The 13,344-nt window shown below is 47.4% G+C and overlaps 1 non-coding gene across 1 annotated transcript; it reads left to right on the forward strand.

Annotated features, from left to right (window-relative positions):
• The first annotated feature begins 11,744 nt into the window (after window positions 1–11,744).
• Window positions 11,745–11,853, forward strand: LOC114229951 (U6 spliceosomal RNA). Its single transcript, XR_003615815.2, has one exon. It is a non-coding gene; the product is annotated as a U6 spliceosomal RNA (small nuclear RNA).
• Window positions 11,854–13,344: the final 1,491 nt, after the last annotated feature.

Below are 13,344 nucleotides of genomic sequence, written 5' to 3' on the forward strand. Positions count from 1 at the left end.
ATCCCTGGGTCCGGGTGAGACCATGTGTCCCTGGATCCGGATGAGGCCTCGTGCACCTAGGCCCGGGTGAGCCCAAGTGGCCCTGGGTCTGGTAGTGGCCAAGCGTTCCTGGGTCTGGGTGAGACCATGTGTCCCTGGATCCGTGTGAGGCCTCGTGAACCTAGGCCCGGGTGAGGCCACGTGCCCCTGGGTCTGGGAGAGGCCAAGCGTCCCTGGGTCCGGGTGAGACCATGCGTCCCTGGATCCGGATGAGGCCTCGTGCACCTAGGCCCGGGTGAGCCCAAGTGGCCCTGAGTCTGGGAGAGGCCAAGCGTCCCTGGGTCCGGGAGAGACCATGTGTCCCTGGATCCAGGTGAGGCCTTGTGCAACTAAGCCCGGGTGAGGCCACGTGCCCCTGGGTCTGGGAGAGGCCAAGCGTCCCTGGGTACGGGTGAAGCCAGATCCTGGGTCCGGGTGAGGCCGTGCACCCCTGGATCCATCCAGTGAGGCTGGGTCCCAGGCCCGGGTGAGACCACGCGCCCCTTGGGTATGGGTGAGGCCACGTGCCCCTTAGTCCAGGTGACGCCGTGCCCCTGGGTTCGGCCGAGACCAAACCAGAGGGAGTCGGACCTCCATTACCACCATTTGTCCACCATCCAGAGCTGAGGGGTCAGTGCTGACATGTACACATAAGGAACTACTGGACATCGAAATTGGGTCTCAAAAGAACTGTTGGTCCAGGGGGAAGCTCGCTACAGATTGATTCATTTGCCTGTCAGCATAAATATTATTGCTCGTCTCACATTCAGTTCTTATTAGTATATATCTAGTGACATTTGATCTCGTTCATCTAGAGGAAATGATGAACAACATAGACTGAGGAACAAGAACAGAACCAGAAGCAAGGAGGCATCGATCGGACTATCGGGCCTCAGAGGGAGGATAGGGGAGGGTAGGGGGAGGGTGGGGGGAGGGGGAGAGTTCAACCAAAGGACCTGTATGCATGCATATAAGCCTATCCAACGGTTAAGTTCAACAGGGGATTGGGGCATGCGTGGGGAGAGGGGTGGGATGGGAATGGGGGGATGAGGACAAATATGTGACACCTTAATCAATAAAGAAATTTAAAAAAAAAAAAAAAAGAAATGTCATATCCTGCCCTAGCCGGTTTGGCTCAGTGGATAGAGCCTCGGCCTGCTGACCACAATGTCCGGGTTCAATTCTGACCAAGGGCATGTACCTACGTTGCAGGCTCCTCCCTGGCCAGGGCCCAGGTCAGGGCTCATGCAGGAGGCAACCAATCGAAGTGTTCCTCTCACTTTGATGTTTCTCTCTGTCTCTCCCTCTCTCTTCCACATTCACTAAAAATCAATGGAAACATCCTCAGGTGAGGATTAAAAGAAAAAAGAAAGAAATGCATATCCTATGAAAGACGCATCTTGAAAATGCTTAAAGAAACTTGTCATTTTTTCTTGGTGAAGGGACTGGAGTCTGTGTTGATGAAAATACCTTGGTGGCTGCAGTGACTGGCAGTGGCAGCAGCAGCGGGGTGATGGGGCTGGCGCCTTCCCCTGATCAGCCCGGTCACCTCCTGCAGAGGGAGGCCAGACCTCAGCTTAGGCCCGCTCCCCATGAGGAGCGGGCCTAAGCCATCAGTAGGACATCCTCTGAGGGCTCCCAGTCTGTGAGAGGGGGCAGGCTGGGCTGAGGGACCCCCTCCCACCCCCAGTGCACGAATTTTGTGCACTGGGCCTCTAGTAATAACCATAAATGAAAATGGCTGAAACGCTCTAATCAAAAACCATAGGGTGGCTAAATGGATAAGAAAACATGATCCATATATATGATGTCTACAAGAGACCCATCTAAGAACCAAAGATTCACACATGATGAAAGTGGAGGGATGGAAAAATACTCTATGCAATTAGAAACAAAAATAAAGCTGGGGTGGCAATACTCATATCTGAAAAAAAATACTTCAGAACTGTAAGATGAAACAGAGGGCCGGAGACCAGGGACCAGGACACAGGCTTTATTGGAGAGAAGACCCTGCTGGCTCCCTTCCAGAGGGAAAAAGAGAGGGTGTGCGGGGTGAAAGCGCCTTTTGAGGGGAGGAAAGGAGGGGACAGGGCTTAGGGCACTCAGCACTCGCTGATTGGTGGTTTCATGTAAGGCACATGATTAGGCACCTAGGGACTTAGGAATCAGGGGCTTAGGGTATTTGGCAGGTGCTGATTGGTGGTTCAATGTACAGTCCATATAAGGTGTTCAGGAATGTTCGGGCTGCAGGTGGAGTTTACGCCATACTCCATCCATCAGTTGGGAGAAGGGAGGATCTATCATTCCAGGCTTTTGATAATTTTTTTTTTTTTAAATTGAGAGTCGGGGCAAGGTCAGGGGGTGAAGGTCCATCTTCCATAGCTACTTCCTGCTGAGAGGGGGTGTCGTTAGGGGCATCTACCTGGGGTCTCAATGATTCTGGTGTTAGGTTCTGAATTCAGTGCCAGATAGATCTCTCCCACCTTCTGGTTGGCGAACGCCTGAATTCTGTTCTGCAAGAAACTAGTGAAACAACACATGAGACAGGGGCCAAAGAGCAAAATTAAAAGTATAAATACCAGTGGGCTTAATAGTGGGAGGAGCCAGGGGGAAAGTGAGCAAAAAACAGGTAGTGTTTTCCGTGCTGGATGAGGTGTGCAGCAGCATGACTTTCCCAAGAGACTGGTTGGTGAAGTCTCGAGAGTGATCCTATTGAGTCACTTGGGAGGTAAAAGCTGGTCCTGAGGCTGCCACAGCATCACTTGTCTGGTTTTGCTGCTTTTCTGGGCCTGGAGCTGAAGTACAACAGAGGCCTATATGTTATTTTTAGGGGGAAAAGAGTAGGGGTTTCAGTTGCCTCACTAGTGATATGAAAGGGGAGAATAGGTTACCCTGGGGGTGAGGTTCTTGTTTTCCCAGTTTTTCCCTTTGCTGGGCATCCACATGTTTCTTGTAGGTCCTGAGACAGGGTTTCAAAATAGGTAGAGCAGTGGTTAAGCTCCCTGTGGCAGTTCCAAACCCTGCTGTGATGCCCAGGGCTATGAAGAGAGGGATTATCTGGACTGCCCTTTTGTGTCAGATATGATGGGTTACGGGGACAGGTAAAGACTGATTATTGGGGCTGCATCTACATTGGGTGAGAGATAGATGAGAGTACAGGTTCCTGTCCAGCTGATGGGGAGACAGATGTATGTGTTTTCCCCACAGGGGAAGAAAAATCCCTGATCATGGAGGTTAGCTGAAAGGTGTAGGGAGAAGAAGTGGACTAAAGGGTATGAGATTCCCATTCCTAGTTCCACGCTCCAAGCTGAGAGGGTGGTCACCATGGTGCTGCCAATAAGGGGTGACAGATGAGTGATTGAGATTGTATTGCAGTGAAAGTGGGAGGGAAAGGGAAGGAAAGGAGTAGTGAAAGCCAGGGACCTGGATGGTTGGATAAGAGGTTAGCCCAGGAGTCCTCAAACTTTTTAAACAGGGGGCCAGTTCACTGTCCCTCAGACCGTTGGAGGGCCAGACTATAGTTTAAAAAAAAAAACTATGAACAAATTCCTATGCACACTGCACATATCTTATTTTGAAGTAAAAAAACAAAACAGCAAAAACACCCGCATGTGGCCCGCGGGCCGTAGTTTGAGGACACCTGGATTAGACACTGAATATTCTGGTTTAGCTTAAGAAGTATCCAGCAACCTTGTTCTGCCAGGCTTGGAGACTGAAGCCTCACTTTCCTGCTGAGAGTAACTTCTTTCTTTCTTTTTTTCTTTCTTTCTCTCTTTCTTTCACATTTCTCTGTTCCACCTCATCACATGCACAACCTTCACAAAAACCTTCACAATTTCAAGTTAGCCTTCAAACCTTCCTTCTATGCCCTTCAAAAATGCATAACCATGCCTCAGACCTTCTATTAAGTATTTCTAAACATGTCTAGCAATCAATGTTTCAGTATTGTATGCTAGAAAGACAGCGGGGGAGGGAGCAGGCTCCGAAGCCCGTTCCCAGGCTAGCCAGGCCTCTAGCCGCTTGAGTCCCAAACCGCCACATTCTTCCTACAGATAATGATCATAGAGGCGATAAGGAGATAAGGCGTTTACAGTCCCAGGAATGGCTCGGCCTTGTGGGGTGAGAGAGTGAAACTGAGGTAGGTGACTGTGGTTTGGGACAACTGGGCTTTATGAGGGGATGCATGGTAGCCCTGGCCGGGCACCAAGGTAGAATGAGAAAAGAGTGAATGGGGGAATTTATTAAGATGCTGTGTAGACGTGAGGTGGCTAATGGTTGTGAGACTAATGTGTCAACCCCCATAATAGAGACTGAGGAGGGGACAAGGGTCCCAGCGAATTCAGAGAGGGCAGAATAAGTGGCCCTAGTGTCAATTAAAAAGGAGATCGGCTTACCTGCCACCACAGTGGTTACCCGAGGCTCTGTCCTGGTGATGTAAGTCTGTGGGGCCCTGTCAGGGCCTGGGCAGCTTCTTCAGTGGCCATTCCCAGGAGGTCTGGGAGCTCCAAACCGGATCCAGAGGGCGGCCATGCTGGACTGGCTGAGGTACGACCTGGAGGGGCCAGACTACAGTCTGATTTCCAGTGGCCTCCCTTCCACACCTTGGGCAGGGCCCAGGCGGGGGTCTCGGGTTTGTGCAGGACTTGGCCCAGTGTCCTTCCTTGCTGCATTAGAAGCATGGGCCCGGAGGAGGCTTAGCCCCTGTCTTACCCGTGGTTGGAGGACCGGCACTCCGTTTGGGGTTTGAAAGTGGTGGCTAGGAGCTAGAAGGCCCCCTACTAGGCCTCTGCCTTGGCCTGATCTCGCCTTTGATTTTTGGATTTGGGTCTCCTTGTCTCTATTATTAAAGACCTTAAAGGTCAGGTTAACGAGGTCTTTTGAGGGGTTTGTGGACCTGTATCTATTTTTGAAGTTGCGGCGTATGTCGGGGAGTAAAGGTGGTCAGGTCAGTGGAAAAAGAAACCTGAGATGCCTCTCAATCTGTGAGGCTGGACATAGAGAATGGGACATGGACTCAGACTATGCCCTCAGCTCCTGCTGCCTCCCTCAGGGGTAGGGTGGACGTGGGAATAGGAGAAGCTGTTGAGGAACTCAGTCTTTGGGTGGCCTGAGAATGAGTGTTAGATGGGAAAGGCTGTTCTGGAGCTCACGTTCTCAGGATTTGGGCTCAGGGACTGGGGAGAAGGCAGCTGCTGGTTAAGAGGGTCTGAAGAGAAAGAGCCTAGGCCAGTGATGGCGAACCTATGACACACGTGTCAGCACTGACACGCGTAGCCATTTCTTTTTTTTTCAATTTTTTTTATTAAGGTATTATATGTGTATATATCTTACCATTGCCCCCCACCCCACTCCCATATATGCCCTCACCCCACAGAGTTTTGCGTCCATTGGTTATGCTTATATGCATGCATACAAGTCCTTTGATTGATCTCTTATCTTCCCCACCTCTCCCTAACCTTCCTGCTGTAATTTGACAGATTGTTTGATGCTTTACTGCCCCTGTATCTATCTTTTTGTTCAAGTTTATAATGTTCTTTATTATCCATAAATGAGTGAGATCATGTGGTATTTTTCTTTCATTGACTGGCTTATTTCACTTAATATAATGTTCTCCAATTCCATCCAGGTTGCTGCAAATGGTAAGAATTCCTTCTTTTTTATGGCAGCATAATATTCCATTGTGTAGATGTACCGTAGTTTTCTGATCCAGTCATCTGCTGATGGGCACCTAGGCTGTTTCCAGATCTTAGCTATTGTAAATTGTGCTGCTATGAATATAGGGGTGCATATATCCTTTCTTATTGGTGTTCCCAGTTTCTTAGGATATATTCCTAGGAGTGGGATTATTGGGTCAAATGGGAGTTCCATTTTCAGTTTTTTGAGGAAACTCCATACTGTTCTCCACAGTGGCTGCACCAGTCTGCATTCCCACCAGCAGTGCACGAGGGTTCCTTTTTCTCCTCATCCTCACCAACACTTGTCGTTCGTTGATTTGTTGATGATAGCCATTCTGACAGGTGTGAGATGGTAAACAGATGGAAGAACATACCATGTTCATGGATTGGTAGAATCAACATCATTAAAATGTCCATACTACCCAAAGCAATCTATAGATTCAATGCACTCCCCATTAAAATACCAACGGCATATTTCACAGACCTTGAAAGAACTCTCCAAAAATTCATCTGGAATAAAAAAAGACCCTGAATAGCCACAGCAATCCTGAGAAAGAAGAATAAAGTAGGAGGGATCTCAATACCAGATTTCAAGCTGTATTACAAAGCCACTATTCTCAAAACAGCCTGGTACTGGCACAAGAACAGACATATAGATCTGTCAGGAGCCAAGAGTTGGTCAAAGGATTAACTCTGACCTTCAGTAAGTTACTGAAACTAGGCCCACTTCCTCTTGCCTGAGGACAAAGCATTTCTTCTGTAGCCGCCCTTCAACTGCCACACCCTTTATCTATAGTTACGACTTTAGCCGATTATCTAGGTCAGCCCCCACCCCTCCTAGGCATCCACCCTTCTAGAAATCACATATAAAGAACGCTGTAAAAAATAAAATTTTGAGGCTTGATCAGAATCCCTTTTGTCTTGCCTCCATTCTTTGCGTCCCTTGTCTGTCTCTCATTCTCTTAGGTGCGCCGCCTCGGTACCCCCGTTAGAAGACCCCGCTGGCCGGGGCATAGATCAATGGAACAGAATAGAGAATCCAGATATTGACCCAAACCACTATGCTCAATTAATATTTGACAAAGGAGGCATGAACATACAATGGAATAACGACAGTCTCTTCAATAAATGGTGTTGGGAAAATTGGACAGATACATGCAAAAAAATGAAGCTAGATCACCAACTTACGCCACACACAAAAATAAACTCAAAATGGATACAGGACTTAAACATAAGACGGGAAACCATAAAAATACTAAAGGAATCCACAGGCAGCAAAATCTCAGACATATGCCAAAAGAACTTCTTCACCGATACTGTCCCTAGGGCAATGGAAGCTAAAGAGAAAATAAACAAATGGGACTATATCAAAATAAAAAGCTTTTTTACAGCAAAAGAAACTATCAACAAAACAACAAGAAAGCCCACTGCATGGGAGAACATATTTGCAAATGGCATCACTGATAAAGGTTTAATCTCCAACATCTACAGGCAGCTTATACAACTTAATAAAAGGAAGATAAATGATCCAATAAAAAATTGGGCAACGGACCTAAATAGAATCTTTTCAAAAGAAGACAGAAGGAAGGTCAAGAGACACATTAAAACATGCTCAACGTCACTAATTATCCGAGAGATGCAAATCAAAACGCGTAGCCATTTCTGATGTCACGTGGCCGCTGAGGCAGTCGCATGCCGAGGATGAAACATTTGCTGCTCCTGAGGATGAAACATTTGTGACTAGAGTCTTGGACTCCAAGACTCTAGTTGCAAATGTTTCATCCTCCCCTATTAGACACTCTGTGCCAGAGGTCTGTAGGCCAAAACAACAGAAGTCCGGCACAGAGCGTCTAGTTCTGGGACTTCCGGTTCAGCCGGGATCTTTGACCTCCCTTCTGCCGGCAGAGCAGGGAGCAGCGGAACGCAGCGGGGACGCATCTCTGGTGGCCCTGCCATTACCAGTAACCAAATAACAGTTAACCACAGCAACCATTATCTACTGTTCTGGGGTGTCATGGATTTCTAATCCATCATTACTGAGATAAGTGAGGGGGAGGCTGGGAGAGGCGAAGGTTTGTGGTGCGCTATGGGTGCCGTTTCCTGCCATTAGAAATAGTGGCAGCCATTTTAATTCACATAAGGAACACCATCTTGCTCCATAGTGCAGACTCCATCTCACCACTATTACTGTTGTGCATCCTTATTAACCCCTATTTCTGCTTATTAACCCTGACCTTTCCTAAAAGACAGTTATATGCACCATTTTGTGGTTAGTTAGGCTAGTTAACCCCTAATTGCCTGCAGGCCTAACAAGCTATCTATAATTCTATCTTCTGTCACTGCCCCCCTGATGGAGAACCCAAAAAAAAAAAACTAAGGTTAAGTAAAGGAAGTGGTAGTAGCAGTGGCCAACCCTTTCAAGAGACATGGACCAAGATGTATGGCTTTATAGAAAAAAATGGCAGATCATTTTGTGTTCTATGAACTGAAACGGTAGTAAGCAGAATGTGGAATATAAATAGACATTTTGAAACTAATCATTCCCAGCTCTTGGAAAAAAGTGAGGATGAAAGGAAGGAATACATTTCCAGGCAGCTACACCTTTATAAGAGCCAATCTAATTCCACCCTTAAATTTATGAAAGGCTCTACAAATTTAACATCTGCAAGTTTGAGCATTGCTCACTCTGTAGCTCAGCATGGAAAAGCGCTCAGTAAGGGAGAATTTATTAAAAAAACTCTCCTAAGATGTGCACCAGTTCTATTTCATGATATGCAAAATAAAGATGCAATTATTAAGAGAATATCTGAGTTACCACTCAGTAGAAATATCATAAAAGACCGAATAATGAGACTGAACACAAACGTGCAACATCAATTAAAGAGAGACATAAGGAAGTGTAAATATTTTCCAATCTCTCTTGATGAAACTACTGATGTCACATCACATACTCAGTTGGCCATTATTGGTCGATATTCTGATGGTCTCACAATGAGAAAAGAGTTGATAAAGTTAGTATCAGTGTCAACAAGTAAATCAGGAAGCAAAATATGTAAGGTTGTTACACAAACATTTCGTGACCTAAGCATTGATATCTCTCAAGTTGTGTCAGTGACGACAGGTGGGGCACCAAATATGGTGGGGGAAAAAGTCGGATTTGTCAAATTGTTTACAGAAGCTATTGGACATCCAATTGTGCCTTTTCATTGTATTATCCACCAGGAGGCTTTATGTGCCAAGGATTCACAGACTTAAACGACTTAATGTCAGTTGTTACAAAAATAGTTAATTTAATAGCTGCTCGCCCACTTCACAAGCGAGAATTTTCGGCACTTTTACTGGAGGTTGATTCCACCTACGTTGGACTGCTGATGTACAATAATGTAAGATGGCTGAGCCGAGGCAAAGTTCTTGAGCGCTTTGTGGGGTGCTTTGAAGAAATTAAGGTATTTCTTGACGCTAAGGATCTGGGAAACTTTCCTCAGCTTAATGATGATTAAGTGGGTTTTTTAAAGATCTCTCTGTTCATATTAATGAACTGAACTTAAAGTTACAAGGTTTTGGCAAAAGTATTGACGTTATGTTTGGATACATAAAAGCTTTTGAAAGTAAAGTTAAAATTTTCAAGCGAGATGTAGAAACTAAAACTTATAAGTATTTTCCTCGAGTAACGAAGTATTTTGAGAAGGCCAGTGCAGCTGTACAAAATGAAATGGAACTCTTGCATATGAAGTACCAGCATGTTTTAGACTCATTACTTGACCAGTTTAGTGATAGATTTAGTCAATTTAGAAGTCTAGAACAGACCATGAAAATAATTAAATATCCTGATGTAGTAGTCTACAGTAGTTTGGAATTAAATGGTTTCCAATGGATGCAAATTGATGATTTGGAGATGCAACTTGCAGAATTTCAAGACAGTGTCTGGGCTCAGGTGTTTGTCGACTTGAGGTCAAAGCTTGAGAATCTGGAAAGGTGCCGCTTGGAGAATCAAGAGGAGTGCCACTACGAACAGGAAATTTGGAGTGCCTGGAACCGACTACCAGACACCTTTAGCACCCTGAAAAATATAGCAATGGCTTTACTCACAATTTTTCCCTCTACATACTTTTGTGAGGCCTTATTCTCAGTGTTAAATAATATCAAAACCAACAAAAGAAACAAATTGACAGATGAAGTTAGTAGCGCTTGCTTGGGCCTGAAGTGTACAAAATACCAACCTTCAATTGAAGATTTAGCCAATGAAATTCAGCAACAAAAAAGTCATTAATAGGCAGGTTAGTTAAAGAATTTCCCCTCCCCGTCACTTATCTTAGTTCACAGCACCCCACACAAGCTAAATAATATCAAGACCAACAAAAGAAACCGACTGACGGATGAACAAAGAAGTCACTAAGCAGGTAAGTTAAATATTTAGTTTTTGGTTTATTAAATACAATTACATATAACAATTATACATTTATGTTATTTATACTATAAATATCGCGAAATAATGTTTTTTCCTCAAAGTGACACACTACCCGAGTTATGCTCAGTTTTTTGGCGAAGTTTGACACCAAGCTCAAAAGGTTGCCCATCACTGGCCTAGGCGTTTTTCAATTTCAGAAAGATCAGAGAGTGAGAAGGGAAAGGGCCAGCCACCTGTGAATTTGTTTGCTGGAGGCCACAAGGGCGGAGATTAGGCGGAGAGCACAGAGGTAGAAATGCCCCACCCTGCCTCCCCTAATGAGGGCGGGGCCAGCAGGGGCTTTGCAGGAAGACTGAGGACTCAGGAAGCGAACATCCTGAGGGGCGGAAGGGCGTGCAAATGCCTCCACAGCAGCAGCAACAGCCGCCGCCGCAGCAGCTGGTCAGTGGGCGGGACCAGTGTGTGTTAAGGGAAAAAATGGTTAACCGTACTCCCAGAGTCTGCCAAGGACTCCTGCGCTCCAGTGCTGACCTGGGAAAAAGAGTGCTTAGTCAGAGAGGGACAGGTTCAGGGTTGTAAGGAGATGGCGGGATGAGACACGTGGAGAGGAATGATCCGCTGAGCTGGGTCAAAAGAGTCAGAAGACAGAGAAAGGGGTTTGAGAGGGCAAAGAGGACTTCACGAGGAGGACCTGATGGGTGGAACATGAGTAAAGCAAGGGGTGAGAGTGGGAGGGTGGGTGGGGAGGGGAAGCCTGTTTGTAGGAATCTCTGAGGCTTCCTTGTCCGGTGGCAAAAATTATCTGTTTTGTGAGGGGGTTTGGAATGAGAGGTTCCCAGGACCGGAGGGAAGGGCCAACGATAAGTTGGGGAGGAAAGAAGAAGCATCCTTCTTCTCCCTCAACCAACCCAAGAGAGAGAGACGAGAGAAGGTTCCAAGGTCATCACCCCGAGACCTTTCCTGTAGAGATGAGCAGAGTTTTCCTGGCCAGGCACCTGGGCTTTCGAGAAGATGTGAAGCCAAGGAGACAGGATAACTTCGAGGCCCTTCCAGGTCAAGGGAACGGGGGTGGGGGGGGGTGAGGGGGGTGTCCCTGAAGCCTACTGGTAAGAAAGCAATGAGATTCCCACGTGTCCTGGCACAGCAGGGTTCGAGAAGTATTCTGAACAGGCCAATCAACTCAGAACCATGCCACCAAGCAGAGCCAGAGCAGGAGTCAGAAGCTCGGGGCCCGGTCCGAGGATCGTCCACGTTCACCCAGGTTCTTCGGCACCAAGATGAAAGATGAGACAGAGGGCCAGAGACCAGGACACAGGCTTTATTGGAGGAGAAGACCCCTGCCGGCTCCCTTCCAGAGGGAAAAGAGAGGGCATGCTGGGGTGTAAGCACCTTTTGAGGGGAGGAAAGGAGGGGACAGGGCTTAGGGCACTCAGCACACGCTGATTGGTGGTTTCATGTAAGGCACATGATTAGGCACCTAGGAACTTAGGAATCGTGGGCTGAGGGTATTTGGCAGGTGCTGATTGGTGGTTCAATGTACAGTCCATATAAGGTGTTCAGGAATGTTCGGGCTGCAGGTGGAGTTTACGTCATACTCCATCCATCAGTTGGGGTAAGGGAGGATCTATCAAGAACAAAGGCCTGTGCTCGCTTCGGCAGCACATATACTAAAATTGGAACAATACAGAGAAGATTAGCATGGCCCCTGCGCAAAGAAAAAAAAAAAAAAGAACAAAGGCCTTAGAGCCTGTTGTGAAAGAGGAGAAAATGGCAGCCGAGTAGGCAGACCTGCTGTGCACCTCATCCCTTGTTCAGACTGGAAATACAACTAAATCAGAGAACATGCACCTGGAATTACCCACTGAGGTCCAGCTGAGGAGGAGACTTATACCAAGGAAGGACAGAAGCTACCTGGAGACCAGTGGGAAGAGGGAGGCCTGGAGAGGTGCTGCCCCAGCTCCCAGGGAGGCAGCCAGCAGGCAGCAGGCCGAGGGGAGGGAGCTCCTGCTTCGGGGGCTGTTCTCTGAGAAGATCGGGGCTGGCCGCACAGTCCGGAGCACCAGAGCCGAGACCCACGGCCCAGGTAAGATCCAGCCGTCAAAGGCGGCAGAGCTGCTGGCCATGGCGGAGACGAGAGCTGATAGACCGAAGCTGGTCAGAGAGAAAGCCAGTTTCATTGTTTTGTTTTGTTTGTTTTGGTTTGTTTTGTGTGTGTTTTTAAAACCCAGAGCACAAGAGTTTTCATTTGCAGCTACATTTGCAAGGAGGGAGGTGCCAAAGGAGAGGCTGAAATGAAGCATCAGGGGAGACCTGGAAAAGCAGCAGCCACAGTATTACGTCACAGACCCCAAACCGAACCCATTTTCCTGAGAGGAGCTGGCCCTCCCATAGCCGCAGGGCAGGGAAAGGAGAAAACCCGCCCTGGGTGACACAGCCCGCCCCACCCTCGGGAGGCCTCATGCCACACCCTGCCTTTGAGCTTCTCAGAGGAAACAAAAACAGAGGCCAGGCCTAAGGGGTTGAAAGGTCTCTGGAGCATCAGTGCCTGGATCGGGGGAGGGGCTGTCCGCCCCACTGTCCTGGGCACCAGGCTGGGGCTTCCCCACACAGGGAGCTGATAGGAACTCCAGGTCTCCAGCCAGCCCCACTGGTCTCCACACAGGTGTGGGCAAAAGGAGCCACATGACCTGACAAGCTCAGGGGAGGCCTGTGTGGCAGTCTTGCAAACTCAGAGACCTAAAATAACCACAAAAGATGGTCTGAAAATTAAACATTTAACTACAAACAGGTTATAGTGGGCAGTCATGTCCTAGGCCGATATTTTCCCTGACAACGATCAACTTAGATCTTTCCTGAGCCCATTTGCCTTTTTGCCTCTATGATAACATATCTGTGAGATGTCTGGGTAACTTGTAACTTCCCTTTTTCTGGAGCCCCTGGGGCACAACCAAATGTGGTGGGCGCCAGGACAGATGCCTCAAATTCCTTCATTGTCATGTTAATTGTTCCTGCACCCACCTAAGTATGTGTCCATCATTTTACTTTTATCCAATCCCAGGGGTTTCCCACCGTTTGACTTTATCCCACCTCCTTAATCCGTCACCAATGAATTTCATGTAGCCCACCTCTGTCCCGCCTTTGATGGCAATGTATAAATACAGATGTAACCCACCATTCTTCGGAGCATTATCTCAATTCATTGAGGTTCTGCTTCCCGGCATATGTCGACAGTTTGGCTCAAAT

Source organism: Eptesicus fuscus, chromosome 11 (genome assembly GCF_027574615.1).
Source record: "Eptesicus fuscus isolate TK198812 chromosome 11, DD_ASM_mEF_20220401, whole genome shotgun sequence".
Lineage (NCBI taxonomy): Eukaryota > Metazoa > Chordata > Mammalia > Chiroptera > Vespertilionidae > Eptesicus > Eptesicus fuscus.